Source organism: Ranitomeya imitator, chromosome 6, assembly GCF_032444005.1.
Source record: "Ranitomeya imitator isolate aRanImi1 chromosome 6, aRanImi1.pri, whole genome shotgun sequence".
In the NCBI taxonomy this organism is placed as follows: Eukaryota; Metazoa; Chordata; class Amphibia; order Anura; family Dendrobatidae; genus Ranitomeya; species Ranitomeya imitator.
The window spans coordinates 206677248-206687037 of NC_091287.1; the positions used below are offsets into that span (position 1 = coordinate 206677248).

Below are 9790 nucleotides of genomic sequence, written 5' to 3' on the forward strand. Positions count from 1 at the left end.
AAACTACCACCCCCTCCCTCCTTCTCCCCCCATCCCCAATTCCCAGCTGAAATAACTCTCTATCTCTCCCTTGTCTTAAGCCCAACCAACTCCTCTCTACTCTTAGGGTACCTACACGTGGAGAGAAAACACCGTGTGCACAGCTACAAAACCGGTGCTAAGACTTAGGTTCCTAAACCATCAATATATATATATATAACATAGAAGTCTAGCACTCAACTTCAGTAACCGTAGAAACGATTTTATTAGTAGCACAAGAAACGTTTCAGTCCCTTGGGACTTTCATCAGTCACTACAACAACATAAAAAAAGGAATTTAACAAAAAAAGAAGTACATCCTGTACAAAAATAACTAAAGTATATACAAAAGAGATACAAATAAACAGACAAGGTAAAGTTGAAGTTTTAGGTCATAACTAGAGGCAACGCATATATCGTTTGTGGATGTGTAAAAGAGGAAATGATAGCAAATAACCCAGCTGGGTGTCAATATGATAGAAGAACGTGACTAAGCCCGGGGACTGGACAAAGCAGATAGATAGGAACAAGGATAAACATATCGTGCCTATGAGGGCCAATCAGGAAAGTGGAACGGAGCTGAGTCAGATAGAAAACAACCAGGCAGGGTGTAAGTACAATGAGTAATTGTGAAAGAGCCAGTGGGCTGAGCAGAGAAAATGGGTACAATGAACAGGTAGAGAAGATGGACACACATACCGTGCCTATAAAGGCCAATAGGGCCAGTAGGAATAAGCTGAAAAAGATGTAGCTGACTATGGCGCCTAAAATGAGAGGGGAGCAAAAAGGCATATGAGAGCCAGATGACGGCAGGGTATGGGGAAACCGGGGAAAAAAACCCCTAATACTTACATAGGTAGAACGCCCTAATAGCGTGGATAGAATAAGAAAAAAGGCTGTAGAAAAGACACAGAAGTGAATATAACATACGTGTAAGGATAAGGAAGAGAGGTACAAAATGGATATGACTGATAATGGTACCTTGAGAGCACAGGGAAAGTGGTGGGGAATGGCCACCTGTGGGGTAGGACACCCGCAAAGCTGGAGGAGAACAAGGGGAGAAGGCATCAGTATGGACCAGGGAGAGAGGTATACTGGTGGAGCAGAGAAAGATTACCTGAAGATGCTGGATGGGGAGGGGAAGACGAACCACCTCTAGACACGGCGTCCACCGCAACTCTGTGTGGTAGAGGAGGACGCCGATCTAAATAGCGCCAAAAACCGGCGCCGAAAGCAAGGGGGCGGGGACCCGTGACCGGAAGTGACGTCGCGCAGTCAGATGTGGAGCGGAAGAAGATGGTGATGCGGTTCACCAGAGTGTGCGCTCCACATCAGTAACCAGCGCATACAGTATCAGAGGCCTAATGGAGTGGAGAGGGTATCCGAACAGAGGAAGCAGATGATAGGCGGGGATATATAATATGGGAGGGGTTATATGTAGGAGGAGGGACGGAGAAGGAACAGAAGGACCACATAAGATAGGGGGGGAGAGACAAGAACAGAAGAATGTGAGTAGAACGACCATTATGTTGAGATGGACAATATTAATAGTAGTGCTGACGAGAGGAGTAGTGCCTGTAAAGAAGAAAACAAAAAGCACAAAAATGCACATAGCAGCTGTGGGTACAAAAACTGTAGCCGTAAGATAGGTGAACTAATGGTGCCTAGAAGGAGCCGTGATGAGTAATCCTCCAGTAGGTATCGGATGGCAGAAACAAATCAGGTGAAAGGTATGGTGTGCCCATCAAATTAATAGAGACGATTCTAAAGAGAATAAAAACACGTATTAATGATAAGGTACAAAATGCAAAAAACATAGATCCGTATCACAATAGGCAGAGTAAACACATTAAGTAAAGGCTGACAGCTCATATTCTCTATTAAGGCCCTTAGGTGTTAACGTATCAAGTGTGTGGATCCAATATGCCTCCCGTCTTTTAACCCCTTTACCCCCAAGGGTGGTTTGCACGTTAATGACCAGGCCAATTTTTACAATTCTGACCACTGTCCCTTTATGAGGTTATAACTCCGAAACGCTTCAACGGATCCTGGTGATTCTGACATTGTTTTCTCGTGACATATTGTACTTCATGATAGTGGTAAAATTTCTTTGATAGTACCTGCGTTTATTTGTGAAAAAAACGGAAATTTGGCGAAAATTTTGAAAATTTCGCAATTTTCAAACTTTGAATTTTTATGCAATTAAATCACAGAGATATGTCACACAAAATACTTAATAAGTAACATTTCCCACATGTCTCCTTTACATCAGCATAATTTTGGAACCAATTTTTTTTTTTGTTAGGGAGTTATAAGGGTTAAAAGTTGACCAGCAATTTCTCATTTTTACAACACCATTTTTTTTTAGGGACCACGTCTCATTTGAAGTCATTTTGAGGGGTCTATATGATAGAAAATGCCCAAGTGTGACACTATTCTAAAAACTGCACCCCTCAAGGTGCTCAAAACCACATTCAAGAAGTTTATTAACCCTTCAGGTGTTTAATAGGAATTTTTGGAATGTTTAAATAAAAATGAACATTTAACTTTTTTACACAAAAAATTTACTTCAGCTCCAATTTGTTTTATTTTACCAAGGGTAACAGGAGAAATTGGACCCAAAAAGTTGTTGTCCAATTTGTCCTGAGTACGCTGATACCCCATATGTGGCAGTAAACCACTGTTTGGGCGCATGGGAGAGCTCGGAAGGGAAGGAGCGCTATTTGACTTTTCAATGCAAAATTGACAGGAATTGAGATGGGACGCCATGTTGCGTTTGGAGAGCCACTGATGTGCCTAAACATTGAAACCCCCCACAAGTGACACCATTTTGGAAAGTAGACCCCCTAAGGAACTTATCTAGAGGTGTGGTGAGCACTTTGACCCACCAAGTGCTTCACAGAAGTTTATAATGCAGAACCGTAAAAATAAAAAATCATATTTTTTCACAAAAATTATATTTTTGCCCCCAATTTTTTATTTTTCCAAGGGTAAGAGAAGAAATTGGACCTCAAAAGTTGTTGTCCAATTTGTCCTGAGTACGCTGATACTCCATATGTGGCAGTAAACCACTGTTTGGGTGCATGGGAGAGCTCGGAAGGGAAGGAGCGCAGTTTGACTTTTCAATGCAAAATTGACAGAAATTGAGATGGGACGCCATGTTGCGTTTGGAGAGCCACTGATGTGCCTAAACATTGAAACCCCCCACAAGTGACACCATTTTGGAAAGTAGACCCCCTAAGGAACTTATCTAGAGGTGTGGTGAGCACTTTGACCCACCAAGTGCTTCACAGAAGTTTATAATGCAGAACCGTAAAAATAAAAAATCATATTTTTTCACAAAAATTATATTTTTGCCCCCAATTTTTTATTTTTCCAAGGGTAAGAGAAGAAATTGGACCTCAAAAGTTGTTGTCCAATTTGTCCCGAGTACGCTGATACCCCATATGTGGCAGTAAACCACTGTTTGGGCGCATGGGAGAGCTCGGAAGGGAAGGAGCGCCGTTTGACTTTTCAATGCAAAATTGACAGGAATTGAGATGGGACGCCATGTTGCGTTTGGAGAGCCACTGATGTGCCTAAACATTGAAAACCCCCACAAGTGACACCATTTTGGAAAGTAGACCCCCTAAGGAACTTATCTGGATGTGTGGTGAGCACTTTGACCCACCAAGGGCTTCACAGAAGTTTATAATGCAGAGCCATAAAAATAAAACAAAATTTTTTTCCCACAAAAATTATTTTTTAGCCCCCAGTTTTGTATTTTCCCTAGGGTAACAGGAGAAATTGGACCACAAAAGTTGTTGTCCAATTTGTCCTGAGTACGCTGATACCCCATATGTGGGGGGGAACCACCGTTTGGGCGCATGGGAGGGTTCGGAAGGGAAGGAGCGCCATTTGGAATGCAGACTTAGATGGAATGGTCTGCAGGCGTCACATTGCGTTTGCAGAGCCCCTAATGTACCTAAACAGTAGAAACCCCCCACAAGTGACACCATTTTGGAAAGTAGACCCCCTAAGGAACTCATCTTGATGTGTTGTGAGAGCTTTGAACCCCCAAGTATTTCACTACAGTTTATAACGCAGAGCCATGCAAATAAAAAATATTTTTTTTTCCACAAAAATTATATTTTAGCCCCCAGTTTTGTATTTTTCCAAGGTTAGCAGGAGAAATTGGACCCTAAATGTTGTTGTCCAATTTGTCCTGAGTACGCTGATACCCGATATGTGGGGGGGAACCACCGTTTGGGCGCATGGGAGGGCTCGGAAGGGAAGGAGCATCATTTGGAATGCAGACTTAGATGGATTGGTCTGCAGGCGTCACATTGCGTTTGCAGAGCCCCTAATGTACCTAAACAGTAGAAACCCCCCACAAGTGACCCCATATTGGAAACTAGACCCCTCAATGAACTTATCTAGATGTGTTGTGAGAACTTTGAACCCCCAAGTGTTTCACTACAGTTTATAACGCAGAGCCGTGAAAATAAAAAATCTTTTTGTTTTCCCACAAAAATTATTTTTTAGCCCCCAGTTTTGTATTTTCCCAAGGGTAACAGGAGAAATTGGTCCACAAAAGTTGTTGTCCAATTTGTCCTGAGTACGCTGATACCCCATATGTTGGGGTAAACCCCTGTTTGGGCACACAGGAGAGCTCGGAAGGGAAGGAGCACTGTTTTACTTTTTCAACGCAGAATTGGCTGGAATTGAGATCGGACGCCATGTCGTGTTTGGAGAGCCCCTGATGTGCCGAAACAGTGGAAACCCCCCAATTATAACTGAAACCCTAATCTAAACACACCCCTAACCCTAATTCCAACGGTAACCCTAACCACACCTCTAACCCTGACACACCCCTAACCCTAATCCCAACCCTATTCCCAACTGTAAATGTAATCTAAACCCTAACTTTAGCCCCAACCCTAACTGTAGCCCCAACCCTAACCCTAACCCTAATCCTAGCCCTAACCCTAGCCCTAACCCTAGCCCTAACCCTAGCCCTAACCCTAGCCCTAGCCCTAACCCTAGCCCTAACCCTAGCCCTAACCCTAGCCCTAACCCTAACCCTAGCCCTAACCCTAGCCCTAACCCTAGCCCTAACCCTAACCCTAACCCTAGCCCTAACCCTAGCCCTAACCCTAGCCCTAGCCCTAACCCTAGCCCTAACCCTAGCCCTAATGGGAAAATGGAAATAAATACATTTTTTTATTTTTCCCTAACTAAGGGGGTGATGAAGGGGGGTTTGATTTACTTTTATAGCGAGTTTTTTAGCGGATTTTTATGATTGGCAGCCGTCACACACTGAAAGACCCTTTTTATTGCAAAAAATATTTTTGCAATACCACATTTTGAGAGCTATAATTTTTCCATATTTTGGTCCACAGAGTCAGGTGAGGTCTTGTTTTTTGCGGGACGAGTTGACGTTTTTATTGAAAACATTTTTGGGCACGTGACATTTTTTTATCGCTTTTTATTCCGATTTTTGTGAGGAAGAATGACCAAAAGCCAGCTATTCATGAATTTCTATTGGGGGAGGCGTTTATACCGTTCCGCGTTTGGTAAAATTGATAAATCAGTTTTATTCTTCGGGTCAGTACGATTACAGCGATACCTCATTTATATCATTTTTTTATGGTTTGGTGCTTTTATACGATAAAAACTATTTTACAGAAAAAATAATTATTTTTGCATCGCTTTATTCTCAGGACTATAACTTTTTTATTTTTTTGCTGATGATGCTGTATGGCGGCTCTTTTTTTGCGGGACAATATGACGCTTTCAGCGGTACCATGGTTATTTATATCTGTCCTTTTGATCGCGTGTTATTCCACTTTTTGTTCGGCGGTATGATAATAAAGCGTTGTTTTTTGCCTCGTTTTTTTTTTTTTTTTTCTTACGGTGTTTACTGAAGGGGTTAACTAGTGGGCCAGTTTTATAGGTCGGGCCGTTACGGACGCGGCGATACTAAATATGTGTACTTTTATTGTTTTTTTTTTTTTATTTAGATGAAGAAATGTATTTATGGGAATAATATTTTTTTTTTTTTTCATTATTTTGGAATATTTTTTTTTATTTTTTTTACACATTTGGAAAAATTTTTTTTAACTTTTTTACTTTGTCCCAGGGGGGGACATCACAGATCAGTGATCTGACAGTTTGCACAGCACTCTGTCAGATCACTGATCTGATAGGAGTGCAGGCTGCTTCACAGTGCCTGCTCTGAGCAGGCTCTGTGAAGCCACCTCCCTCCCTGCAGGACCCGGATCCGCGGCCATCTTGGATCCGGGGCTCGAGCAGGGAGGGAGGTGAGGAGACCCTCGCAGCAACGCGATCACATCGCGTTGCTGCGGGGGGCTCAGGGAAGCCCGCAGGGAGCCCCCTCCCTGCGCGGTGCTTCCCTGCACCGCCGGCACATCGCGATCATCTTTGATCGCGGTGTGCCAGGGGTTAATGTGCCGGGGGCGGTCCGTGACCGCTCCTGGCACATAGTGCCGGATGTCAGCTGCGATAAGCAGCTGACACCCGGCCGTGATCGGCCGCGCTCCCCCCGTGAGCGCGGCCGATCGGCTATGACGTACTATCCCGTCCAGGGTCAGATAAGCCCAGGGCACCTCGACGGGATAGTACGTCTAAGGTCACAGAGGGGTTAAGGGTGAGGATCCTGTTACCACCCCGACGTGGTAGTGGTACCTGTTCTAGAATGAGGAATTTTAACTGGGAGATATTGTGTCCCGCAGCTGCAAAATGATGAGGTATTGGGAGAAGGAGGTTATTGCAACGGATCGTGGACTTATGTTTCGACACCCTATCATGAATGGATTGAGATGTTTCACCTACATAAAGTAAGCCGCAAGGGCACTTTAAAACATAGACCACATATGACGAGTTGCAAGTGAAAAAACCATGGATTTTGAATTCCTTACCCGAGCGTGGATGTGTGATGGTACCACCTTTGAGAACATTGTTGCATTGTGCACAATGTAAGCACGGGAAGGTACCTCTTCTTGGAGCATTGAGAAAGAGTTGTCTTGTGACAGTACTAGGGCCTATATCTGCTTTGACCAGGGTGTCTCTCAGGTTGGGGGCCCGTTTAAAACAGGGTAGGAAAGGTTGTTTAAATTCCGGGATATCGGGATAGGCTGTAGAGAGCAGGGGCCAATGTTTCCGTATGGCTTTATGTAAAACATATATGGACGGATGGAACCCATGTACAAATGGGATACGTCTCGTATTGTCTCTCTTAGGGGTGTTGGATATAGTTCGAGAATTTTCTAACAGGGGAAGGGGATAGCCCCTAGCCTGAAATTTCCTCGTCATACTCTCAATGCGTGACTCTCTAGTCTCAGTGTTGGATACGATCCTTTGTACCCTTTGGTATTGTGCACATGGGATGGATCTCTTAGTTGAGGGAGGATGTAGGCTATCAAAGTGTAGCAGACCATTACGGTCCGTACTTTTGAAATATAGATCAGTGCTCAAGAGGCCATCTGTGTTTTTGATGACTAGTGTGTCTAGAAAGTTGATACTGTCGGGACTGGTGTTGATGGTGAATTCGATACCTCGCCAAGAGACGTTAAGGAAAGCGAAAAAAGCCTTAAGAGTTTCTGGGGACCCCTGCCAAATGCAAAACACATCGTCGATATATCTCTTCCAAAGGATGACATGATCCTGGAAGAGGGAGTTCTTATAGATAGTGCTTTCTTCAAAATCTATCATGTACGCGTTTGCGTACGGAGGCGCTGCGTGGGGACCCATAGCTGTCCCCCTTACCTGTAAATAAAAAGTCTCTTGAAACAAGAAAAAATTAGAAGTTAGAATTAATTTCAACAGGTCGGTACAGAGTGACACTTGATCAGGATCCATCTCTGCGCTCTCCAAGAGACGGCGTGCGGAATCGATACCCTCTGTGTGTGGAATAGAGGTATACAAATCCCTAACGTCTAAGGTCACCAAGAGTGCGTCAGGGGGTATCTGATGTATTTCTCGGATCAGGTGGAGGAAAGAGCCTGAATCGAGGAGGAAGGACCTAGATTTCTTTATGAGTGGCGTTAGTATCTTCTCAAGATACCTAGCTACAGGAGATAAAAGGGAATCGGTGGAGGCCACGATTGGCCTACCAGGAGGGTTCTCTAGATTTTTGTGGATTTTAGGTAACGTGTACAAAACTGGTATAATCGGGTTGGGGCTTGTCAAGAATTCACACTTTTTTTGTCTAAAACCCGAGGCTCATGTATTTACGTAAAATAACCTCAATCTCATGATGAACCTGGTGTGATGGATCCCTATCCAGTACTTTGTAGATAGATGTATCACTAAGCTGGCGTGTAATTTCAGATAGGTACATGGTTTTGTCCATTATAACCAATGCTCCACCCTTGTCGGTGGGCTTGATAATAATAGACTTATCGTCCTGTAGATTATTGAGGGAATGTCTCTCCTCCGCCGAAAGATTGGGTGGATAGAAGAGGGTACCCTTCACCACATTATCCTTAAAAATGGAGAAAGAGTCCTGTATGAAACCAATAAAAGTTTCCACGGCATGAGAGGACTGTGGGGGCCTGAAGTGACTTTTGGGGCGTAATCCCAGGGAGGAAGAGGATAGAACTCTGGGATTGCTAACATCAGTGACCCTTTCACTAAAGGCTGGTGTTGTGGCAAAATACGCTTTCAATCTAATTTGGCGGAAGAAACGCTGGAGGTCCATGTCAAGATCAAATGTCCGACAACGATAAGATGGACAAAATGAAAGTCCCTTTTGTAATAGGGAATGTTCAGCCACACTAAGAGTTCTGGAAGAAATGTTGATCACCAAATTGTCCGTACCTTCGATCTGGTAGTCCGGCCTGGCTCCTGGTTTCTTCTTGGATCCCTGTCCCCGTCGGGTTTTCTTCTGGGGTAACGGCGTGGGCCTAAAAAAGAAGGAGGAAGAATAGAGGAGGAGGATCCTTGTTCGTGGTCCGAGCCCGAGGTGGAGACATCTGATGAGATGGGCTGAGTTCCTCGCGTGCTGGTGCGCCAAGAATTGTCCTGCCATCGATAAACTCGGTTGTTCCTATAGTCCTCCGTGTCCCTTGCGAACTTGTTTCGTTTTCTAGTTTCAATGTCTCTTTTATGGCGGTTGATCCGGTCCTGTATTTCAGTTTTCAAGGAGTTAAGTTCTTCAGGTGTGCCAGTTGTGGATAACTGAGCTTCTAACGTTTTGATTTTTTCTGAGTTATCAAAGATAGCTCGCTAGAGAAAACTGAAATACAGGACCGGATCAACCGGTATATAGGCACGGTATGTGTGTCCATCTTCTCTACCTGTTCATTGTACCCATTTTCTCTGCTCAGCCCACTGGCTCTTTCACAATTACTCATTGTACTTACACCCTGCCTGGTTGTTTTCTATCTGACTCAGCTCCGTTCCACTTTCCTGATTGGCCCTCATAGGCACGATATGTTTATCCTTGTTCCTATCTATCTGCTTTGTCCCGTCCCCGGGCTTAGTCACGTTCTTCTATCATATCGACACCCAGCTGGGTTATTTGATATCATTTCCTCTTTTACACATCCACAAACGATATATGCGTTGCCTCTAGTTATGACCTAAAACTTCAAGTTTACCTTGTCTGTTTATTTGTATCTCTTTTGTATATGCTTTAGTTATTTTTGTACAGGATGTACTTCTTTTTTTGTTAAATTCCTTTTTTTATGTTGTTGTAGTGACTGATGAAAGTCCCAAGGGACTGAAACGTTTCTTGTGCTACTAATAAAATCGTTTCTACGGTTACTGA

At 43.7% G+C, this 9790-nt stretch overlaps 1 long non-coding RNA gene across 1 annotated transcript; it reads right to left on the reverse strand.

Annotated features, from left to right (window-relative positions):
* Positions 1-220: 220 nt before the first annotated feature.
* Positions 221-9327, reverse strand: LOC138642341 (uncharacterized). The gene is made up of 2 exons (XR_011314025.1): positions 8839-9327; positions 221-1782 (listed from the first exon to the last, which is right to left on the reverse strand). It is a non-coding gene; the product is annotated as an uncharacterized lncRNA (long non-coding RNA).
* Between the last annotated feature and the right edge of the window lie 463 nt (positions 9328-9790).